At 41.4% G+C, this 10,390-nt stretch overlaps 1 long non-coding RNA gene across 1 annotated transcript in view; it reads right to left on the bottom strand.

Moving 5' to 3' along the window:
- Positions 1 to 6,644: 6,644 nt before the first annotated feature.
- LOC129704694 (uncharacterized) overlaps positions 6,645 to 10,390 on the bottom strand; it is a 41,095-nt gene continuing 37,349 nt past the window's right edge. The window contains exons 2-3 of the long non-coding RNA XR_008724759.1: positions 7,329 to 7,364; positions 6,645 to 6,864 (exon numbers count right to left, since the gene is read on the bottom strand). This is a non-coding gene — a long non-coding RNA (uncharacterized LOC129704694). The remainder of the gene's footprint in view (positions 6,865 to 7,328; positions 7,365 to 10,390) is intronic.

The following is a 10,390-nucleotide window of genomic DNA, read 5'->3' as shown; positions in this document are numbered from 1 at the left end:
CCCTGAATGTTTCTGTTGTTTATGATATATTGAAACAAGTAATAAAGAGTGGTAAAGAAAGCATACAGCACGCTTGTTGGTGTGTTTAGTGTATGTCGGAAAGTCATGTTACAGTGTATAAAGTGTGTAGGATGGAACTGCAGATGCTGGCTTATATTGAAGATAGACAAAAAAATAATATTTCAGCCGGTCAGGCAGCATCTCTGGAGAAAACGAATAGGTGACGTTTCGGGACGCGACCCTTCTTCAGACTGAGAGTCAGGGGAGAGGGAACAGTGAGAGGAAAACTTTGGTTAGGCCATATATGGAATATTGTGTGAAATTCTGTTTACCACAATACAGGAAGAGTGTGAAGGCTTTGGAGAGGGTGCAAACCCACCAGAAAGTTGCCTGGATTAGGGAGTATTAGTTACAAGGAGAGGTTGGACAAACTTGGATTGTTTTCTCTGGAGCATAAGTTGCGGGGCGACCTGTTGGAAGTATATAACATTATTCCAGGCAGTGATAGTGCAGATAGTCAGAATCTTTTTCCCAGGGTGGAAATGTCAAACACAAGAGGGCATAGCTTTAGGTTTAAAGGGGATGTATTAGGCATTTTTACATTTTATACAGAGAATGGTAAGCGTCTAAAATACGCTGCCAGGAGAAGTGGTGCAAACAGATTTAAATATTTAAGAGATGTTTAGACAAACACATGAATAGGCAACGGGTGGAAGGATATGTGTCATGTGCAGCCAGATGGGATTAGTTTAGGATGACATGGTTGGCATGGATGTTGTGGGTTGAAGGTCCTGTTCCTGTGCTGCACTGTTCGAGGTTCTACGTTTTGTTTATGAATTTACAGATCTTAAGTGCTTTTACCTTTCCTTCAACATGTTCTTGCCATTTTCAAGGGCGTAGAATCATATTTTGTTTATTCCCATCAGATTCATACTGAATCATGTTTGGGTAGAGTATCTTTCCCCTAAAAGAAAATATCTGTAACCAATTAGTTAGCCCAGTGTGATCAGTTCTAGACCTCAAACAGCATGGGTTGGTTTGTATGGATTCAATTTGAGAGGCAGTTTTTCAATTTCAGACATAGCATGTTTATACTGTAGGCTCTTTTCATTGACTATTTTTGTTTATCTCCCATGGAGGAAAATATTTTAATATTGTGTCTTTCATGATCTCACGATGTCCAAATGGTTTATAGCAAATGAAAGGAAATGAGGGAAACTTTTCGCATAAATACTTGTAATGGCCACATAATCTGCCAGTCATACAAAATGGAAACTGGCCATTCTGCCCACAATGAAGTGTGAGAGTGAAGATTTAAAAAGGACTTGAGAGGTGAGTTTTTCACAGAGCAGGTGGTGGGTATATAGAATGAGCTACTAGAAGAAGTGGAAGAGGTACTTTGGCAGGTTCAAGGATAAGAAAGGTTGTGTGGGCTATGGGCAAAATGTAGATGAATAGGACTTACACAGGAAGGTTCTTTGGTCAGCATGGATGAGCTGGGCTGAAGGGACTGCTTCGGTGGTACATAACTCTTCGACTCTATAACATCCACACCCATCAGTGGAGCGATCAGTATTAATCTCATCTTCCAGCACTTGTCCCATAGCCTTCAATGCATGGACAATTCAAGTGCTTGTCTACGAGCTTCTTAGATGCTGTCAACAACTCTTGCTCTATCATTCTCTATGACATTGCATTCCAGCTACTCAAGAGTCAACAGTGTTTTATTGTCATATATCCCAAAACGGAGCAAGGAAATTCAATACTTGCAGCATCACAACAGATACATGATGGGTTTTTGATGGCTCTGGGCCTATACTCTCTGGAATTTAGAAGAATGAGGGGGATCTAATAGAAACTTATCGTATAATGAAAGGCCTGAATAGAGTGGATGTGGAGAGGATGTTTCCACGAGTGGAAGTCAGAGAGCACAGCCTCAGAATCAAAAGATGCATCTTAAGAAAGATGCAGAAGAATTTATTTAGTCAGAGCATGGTGAATCTTTGGAATTCATTGCTACCGACGACTGTGGAGGCCAAGTTTTGGGGTATTTTTAAAATGGAGATTAACAGGCACGTGATTAGTAAGGGTGTCAAAGATTACATGGAGAAAGCAGGAGAATGGGGTTGTAAGAGAAAGAAAGACCAGCCATGATGGAATGAAAGGCTCTTATGACATTAATTTATGAACATATACTTAACAGGGTCTCACCAGTCTTTGGATTAAGAAGATCCCCCGCCCCCCTCAGATCTCTTCTGAATCTCTTAAATAGATACAAATCTATCTCCTCTCGTTATGGGGAGAAGTTTCCCCCAATCTGTTATTGTGTGGTTGGTGAGTGGGTGAATGTTGGCTGAGACATTGGGGGGATTCTTCGCTGCTTTTAATTAAAGCTGTGCTGTGAGGTGATTTGCATCCACCTGAGGGAACAGGGGGATTTGGAAATCCAGCAACAGTGGAATCCTCCCTCAGGAGTGACAGTCTGGAATTTTGTGCTCCAGTCTCTGGAATCAGATGTGACCCTAGGAACTTGATGACTCACAGCTCTGAGTGCTGAGCACAGAAAAACTAGATTTTGTTTTTAAAGCAGGGGAATGAAAAACATTCAGCTGAACGTTCCTTGGCTAACTAGTTACCTCTGTTCTTTGGAAATCTCCTCAGGCCAAGATCCAATCCTTGCACGCTGCCTTTGCACTAACACTGATCGCTTCTGCAGCTCCAGACATTCCATTGATGCAGTCCTGAAGTATGTTTCCCCTTCCTATCTCTTGATGTAAATCTTTGTTCCCACCTCACTCTTTCTGGCAAACAGTTGCTGTTCAGGTAGTTAACAATGTCAGTGGAAGAATATTTTGGCATTTAGGGGGGACAGTAATATGTTGCCTTCAGTTGGTGTAAGTATTAGGAGGCTAGAGAGATATGAGAGAGAAACAGAACTACTTGGTGATAGTGTTTGATGAAGAAGATGGAGCAGCTTGAATGCAGCTCGAAAACCAGTGCAGACTTGTTAGGTCAGATGGTCGGTTTCAATTATAATTCATACCCATTATTGCTTTTCCCTAATTGTCTCCTAGGCCCTTTGAAGGGGTAATCAAGAGGCAACAACAACTTTGTTATAGGTGAACATAGGTCAGAGTGGATAAAGGTGACGGATTTCCTTCCCTAAGGGACGTTAAGTGAACAACTTGCAAAGATAATCCAGCAGCCTCATGGTCACCTTTGCCAATTATATAAATGCTTATCGAGCTTATCTAGCAAACATGGCGCATATTGATTATACCCAGCACCAGATTGGGAATGGGAGGGGGAGTTAAAGTGCTGAGCAACCGGGAGATCAGGTAGGTTAAGGCGGACTGAGTGGTGGTGTTCAGCGAAACGATCGCCGAGCCTGTTCTTGGTCTCGCCGATGTACGGAAGTTGACACCTGGAACAGCGGATACAATAGATGAGGTTGGAGGAGATGCAAGTGAACCTCTGCCTCACCTGAAAAAACCTTTGGGTCCTTGGATGGAGTCGAGGAGGGAGGTAAAGGGGCAGGTGTTGCATCTCCTGCGGGTGTAGGGGAAAGTACCTGGAGAGGGGGTGGTTTGGGTGGGAAGGGACGAGTTAACCAGGGAGTTGTGGAGGGAACGGTCTCTGTGGAAAGCAGAAAGGGGTGGAGATGGGAAGATATGGCCAGTAGTGAGATCCGTTGGAGGTGGCGAAAGTGTTGGAGGATTATTTGCTGTCACAGGGAAAATGTACATATTCCATACAGACAGCACCCATTATCAGGATCAAAACCAGGACCCTGGCACTGTAAGGTAGCAACTCTACCACTGCCCCACCCTTAATTTATCTACCCAAAATATAATTTATTGCAATGTTATTGTATTTTCCATTTAAGAACCCCATATGTAATTCCTTTGTAAAAACAGAGTATATGGTTGTGAACAGTTGTAATTATAACACAACATAAGGAACTCCACTTTATGGAGCTTCATCACTAATACCAACAGACTAAACCATCAGTATTTACAGACATATGTAGTAACTTGGTTGATGATATGTTGCCATTGTACAACGTGGCTCGAATATAATCAGATGTTCGTTCAATATCAAGTAAACCACTGCAGCTACTGTGTTAAGAAGGACACATAATATGTGAAAGTTTGAATCGGAGGCATTAGATGCATGTGTGTGCGTTCCCATTCACATCTTGTGCCTGTAGGCTGCCAAACATTTGCAATGTTCTCTGTATATGCCATAATTTGAAGGAATGAACCTCATTGCTTTTTCCTACGTGTCATTAATAAAATTAAAGGCTAGCAGACAAATGAAAAAGATCAACAGCCAAATAAAAGGGGAAAAAGTAATTAAAGGCAGATAATGTCACATTTTCTCTCCCATTGTCAACAGCTGGTTTAAAAAAAAAAAAAAAGTGGACCATCTTCTCTTGCATGACAACATTGACACAGAACATAAATGTCAGAAGTGACTCTGAAGGGCAGCAGGCTGCAAATAGAGGAGCATGTAGGTCAAGCCCATTTGGTTTATTTACTGTGTTCAGTTTTTGGTCACCCTGATATAGAAAAAAAATCCATTAAGATGGAAAGAGTGCAGATAATATATACAAGGATGTTGCCAGGACTCGAGGGGCTCAGCAATAGGGGGAGGTTGGGTAGACTGGTACTTTATTCCTTGGAGCGCAGGAGGCTGAGCGGTGATGTTATAAAGGTGTGTAAGATCATGAGGGGAATGGATAAAATGAATGCACAGTCTTTTTCCTACTTTACGTGATTCAAGAACCAGAGAAACATATTTTATAGTTTGTCTCACACGCTCTTTTCTGCCATATATCCCATGCCTCCATATTTCCTTATGACAATGAAGGGGGCCATTTGGTCATAAAGTTAAATGACAGAGCCAACCTACTAATCCCATTTGTCACTTATTTCCCAATAACCCAACCTATTTCACATGCTCATCCTGATTCTGCAAACACCCACCTACACTGGGGAAAATATACAGTGGTCAATTAACCATTCAACAAGCTTTGGGATATGGGAGGAAACCAGAGCACCTTGGGAAATCCATGTGGTCACAGTGAGAACACACAAATTCCACACAGACAGCACAAATGGTCAGGATCAATTTTGGTCACTGAAGCTGTGCAGAAATATTTTGTGTCTTAAAGTTATTCTTTTTCTTGCCAAGAAAATTCATTCCAACCTACTGAGATTAATCATTTTAAGTATGTTCTTGAAATATTTAGGTTGTTACCGAACTTATCTTATCTATCCCTCAGATCCTGTTTCCCAGACGGAGTTAGTTGAAGTTTTGATCCAGATCCATATTCATTTCAAGTGAAATTGGGCCTTTGATGTCAATGACTAATCTGTAAGATTACAGGCGAAGAAATGCTTTCAGATGGGCTTTTGAAAGAGCAGTACACTTGTTGACTGGTTTGAAACAGGAAGATCATTAGTATGAATTACAGTATGTTACTCTCCCCATCCTTCAATGCTCACACCCCTTCAGCTCCATCTTTCCCATGTTTTTTTTCCTTACCAAACTCAGAAGGTATCAAAATAAATTCAAAGAAAGTTAACACCAATCATGAAGTGTATGGATTGTTTTAAATGGGAGTGCTTCCCCTCTGTGAGAGTGCCCATGGTCCCATTAAGTCCCTCTCAGCGGTATCTTGTACCAAGGTTCATTCCCGGGATGGCGGGACTATCAAATGCCGAGAGAATGGAGCAGCTAGGCTTGTACACTCTGGAGTTTAGAAGGTTGAGGGATTATCCACATATAATTCTTGAAGACGTAAGGAACTGCAGTTGTGAAAAAACAAAGCGTTGGAATAACCCAGCCAATCATGCAGCATCTGTGGAAGGAATGAATAGACAACGTTTTGGGTTGGGACCTTTCACTTTAAGAACCATTAAGTGCAGCATGCTGATGTTGTGCTACTGGTGGTCTTGAAGTATTCACTAACAAAATGGTGGAATTATCATGAACAATGTGATAATATAATGCCTTGAATAAAATAACAGGATTGAGCACATGGATATGGAGCGATATGAATCAATGCAGGCAGAGAAGATTAGTTTAACTTGACATCGTGTTCGGTATTGGACATTGTGGACCGAAGGGCCTGTTCCTGTGCTGCGCTGTTCCATGTTCCATGCTTCAGCTATTCAGGGCAATTATAATTAGTTACCACCTCTGCAACCGATAGATCATTTGGACATCTCTTGTTACGTCAGACTGATGGGGAAATTATGAGCAAGGCTCAAACAATAAAACTCAAACCTAGATCATTGTAGGCGATATCTGGAAACAACATTTGCCCACCACACACGGGCAAATGAGCCTAGCTTAGACGGGGCATCTTGGCTGGCATGGACACATTGGGTCAAATAGCCTTTTCCCGTGCTGTATGGTTCTATGACACTATGAGCAGAGTCAATATTGGTTTACAAAAATACAAATCACAAGGATAGAGACATGAATATTGGAGGACCAGCACCTCACATTTTGGTTAAGGGTAGCTTTCAACCCAGCAATATGAACATTGAATTCTCTAATTTTAAGTAATTTAATCTCTCATCCCCCTCCCCTCCCCTCTCCCTCCTTGCCCCATGCATCCACCTTAAGAGTTTAACTAATTCCACAGTTCTTCCACAGATCACACATTCCCTAGCCAACAATGAACCTACCAGGTACCATTCTGTGTGAAGACATTTGTGGCGGGTCCTGATTTTTCCTTGCCTCCAGCTCTGTACCTCTTCCCCTCCCCCACCACCTCCTTTCAGTCTGAAGAAGGGTTCCAGCTCGAATCATCACCCATCGTGCTGAGTTACTCCAGCACAATGTGTCCATCTAAGGATAGAGAATTGATGGGTTAGTATATTGGACTGGATAGAGAATAAGTTATCAAGCATAAAGATCAGAGGAGGTGTGAATAAATGGGCCCTTCTCAGACTGGCAAGCTGTGACTAATGGGGTACTTCAGAGATTGTTGCTTGTTTACCAGCATTTCACAATCTATGCCAGCAATTCAGCTAAGGGGATCAGATATCCACTGCTAGTGTTCGGAACAAAGATTAAATGCACAACCTTTTGAATCAGAGACATGATTGCGACGAACAACTATCATTATTCCTCTCCTCATCCTAACTGAATGCACACATATTTTCCCAGAAGAGGTCACTGGATTGAAGTTATAGGATTCCCTTCCTCATTACTTTTACTCTTCATAGAAGCAATAATACAAATAACTTTTACATGTCTCCACTGAGGTCAATGTAATCTTATCCATAACATAAATAACAGATCATGTCTACCTGTAGACCAAGAGGTTGATGCGTTGTGCAGCATACCTAAAGATAAATAGAGAGAAAATAAAGTTAATCTGCAATTTTTTGGAACATTTAAAATGCCCTGTCAATGCTCTGAATTTACACTTGCAGCAGAACAGTTAGGATGAATGTTTGCCTTTCATTGAACTACTTCTTTTGTCTATCAGTGATGGATTCACTTTATGATATTGTGAAGCAACCTAATTGTTTTATTTTATGGTTCTAACTTCTTCTCTGTAGAAATTTGTAGTGCTTTCGATCTCCAAACCTGTTATTGGAGATAAAGGTTATCTCTGATAATATAACGGTCCTGAGATTTGCTTCCAAATTCGTTTTTGAAATAAATTATTCTCTTTGCCTCCCCTTCTTACTTGAGTGAACCTAGTTGATGTCTGAAGAAGGGTCCCAACCTGAAAAATTGCCAATCCATGTTCCCTGGAGATGCTGCGGACCCTGATCCGCTGAGTTACTCCAGCAATCTGTGTCTTTATTTTTAAAACCTGTATTAGCAGTTCCTGTCTGCAGTTCATGTCTCCCTCTTGCGTGGGTTCACCATCCAGCATGGAAACAGGCCATTCGGCCCACAACTTCCACACCAACTCAGGCGCACCCATTCATATTATTACCATCTTCCAGCACTTGGCCATGGACCTCTATGCCTAGACAATACAAGTGCTCTTCTAGGTACATCTTAAATTCTAATTTGGGGTGGCAAGGTGGCGCAGTGGTAAAGTTGCTGCATTACAGCTCCAGAGTCTTGGGTTCAATCCTGACTATGGGGGCTGTCTGTATGGAGTTTGCACATTCTCCCAGTGACTGCGTGGGTTTTTTCCAGGTGCTCCAGTTTCCTCCCACACTCCAAAGCCATACAGGCTTGTAGGTTAATTGGCTTCTGTAAAAATGATAAATTGTCCCTAGTGTGTAGGATAGTGTTAGTGTACAGGGTGATCGCTGGTCATTGCGGACTCAGTTGATCGAAGGGTCTGTTTCACTAAAAATGCTATCAACGACCCAGCACTCTCACAGGCAGGGTATTCTAGGTACTCACCACTCTCTAAGTACAAATGCTACTCCTCATATCTCCTCTAAATCTCTTATTCATTCCCCTAAATCTATGTCCAGCGATAGCTAAATCTATGTCCAGTTTTATCTATCTCTGATGAGAGGAAGGGTTTGCTACAGCCTACGTAGCTATATCTATATCTCAGCTTAGATCTGACCAATGTTTTATAAAGATCTCCCTTCTTCTGCATTCAGTGCACTGTCTAATGAAGGCCAGTGTCCCATATGCCTTTGACAAAGTGATGGCTTTCACTGATTGTCGCCGGAAGCTTATCCTTTTCAGGACAGACGATGACAGCGAGGTCAACATTTGTAACAAGGTGGACACGAAAAGAAGAAAGAATAAGACCACTTTATTTATCTGTGCTGCCACTTTCAAAGATCTTTGGGGTTCTACACCAAGTTACCTCTGTTCCTCAATCCTCTCAAGCACCTTACCAACCAAGGCATATCTCCTAGCCTCAGTAGTACTCCCAAAATACATCATCTCAGATTTATTCAGATTAAACAGCCATTTCACCAACACGTTGATATTATCTTGTGGCCTGTTATCCTCTATTCTTTCAGCAACTTCATCAATCTTTGTGTCTGAAGTCTCACCAGGATCTGAGGAGACAGATGGACCTTCTTCAGTCTCCTCTGTCCTCAAGACCTTACTGACCATGTATCTCCTACATCCACATACATAATCATGTCATTCATCTATATTACAAGCAACTTCAAATCTTTGTGTCATCTGTGACCTTACTGACCATGTCTCGTACATCCACATTCATGTCATTCATCTATATTACAAACTTCAAGGGTCCACACTTCAGTATCTTTTTTATTTTAATAACTGCTTTAGAATCAAAATCACTACCAAGAACAAGTTTGGACCAGTAAAGAAAACAGTCAGGTTCCTTCATGATAAGATGTCTGGTTGACATTCGGAAAATAAACATTGGTTGTAAAATGCCTTTAAGATGATTTAATAAGCTGATATAGAAAGGTGAAGAACATTGGTATCTTGATGGCCTCATTTTCTCATTTCTCTTTTCTGCACAGTTTTGCATTCAAGCTCCGCTCTCTTGTCAATAAGTTTGTCCAAGTTATCCCCTTACAGGTTGACAATGGTTTAAGTAGATCAGTATCATCTATGTGTTGCTTGATAAAGTCTAGTGTAAGGGCTTTCTGGATAACCACATTGGGGAGAAAAGGGGTTGGAAGAAGAAAGATTTGGTTGAAAGATCACCGACGTAAAACACAGCCTGTTTTCCTTTCTCGACAGAATTCTTTTGACCTGCTGCTTATTTCCATAATTTCAGATTTCCGGCATCAGAAGATTTTTTTGCTTTTGTTTTAGATGATGAAGTTGCGGAATAAAAGGGCATAATGGCCTATTTCTGCACTGTGCCCTTGTCTGTTCCTCAATGAGCATTTATTGCCAAAGTTTTAAAACAATTAACTAAATTTCTTTGCAGGTTTTAATAGGGTAGAAGTATAGGAGTATAATTGAGTATAAGAGCAGGGAGGTTCTACTGCAGTTGTACAGGGTCTTGGTTAGACCACACATGGAGTATTGCGTACAGTTTTGGTCTCCTAATCTGAGAAAATACATTCTTGCCATAGAGGGAGTACAGAGAAGGTTCACCAGACTGATTCCTGGGATGTCAGGACTTTCATATGAAGAAAGACTGGATAGACTCGGCTTGTACTCGCTAGAATTTAGAAGATTGAGGGGGGGATCTTATAGAAACTTACAAAATTCTTAACGGGTTGGACAGACTAGATGCAGGAAGATTGTTCCCGATGTTGGGAAAGTCCAGAACAAGGGGTCACAGTTTAAGGATAAGGGGGAAATCTTTTAGGACCGAGATGAGGAAAACATTTTTCACACAGAGAGTGGTGAAACTCTGGAATTCTCTGCCACAGAAGGTAGTTGAGGCCAGTTCATTGGCTATATTTAAGAGGGAGTTAGATGTGGCCCTTGTGGCTAAAGGGAT

Source organism: Leucoraja erinacea, chromosome 16 (genome assembly GCF_028641065.1).
Source record: "Leucoraja erinacea ecotype New England chromosome 16, Leri_hhj_1, whole genome shotgun sequence".
NCBI classification, from domain to species: Eukaryota; Metazoa; Chordata; class Chondrichthyes; order Rajiformes; family Rajidae; genus Leucoraja; species Leucoraja erinaceus.
The sequence above is the reverse complement of the archived record's forward strand: the minus strand, read 5'-3'. Positions and strand labels throughout refer to the sequence as shown.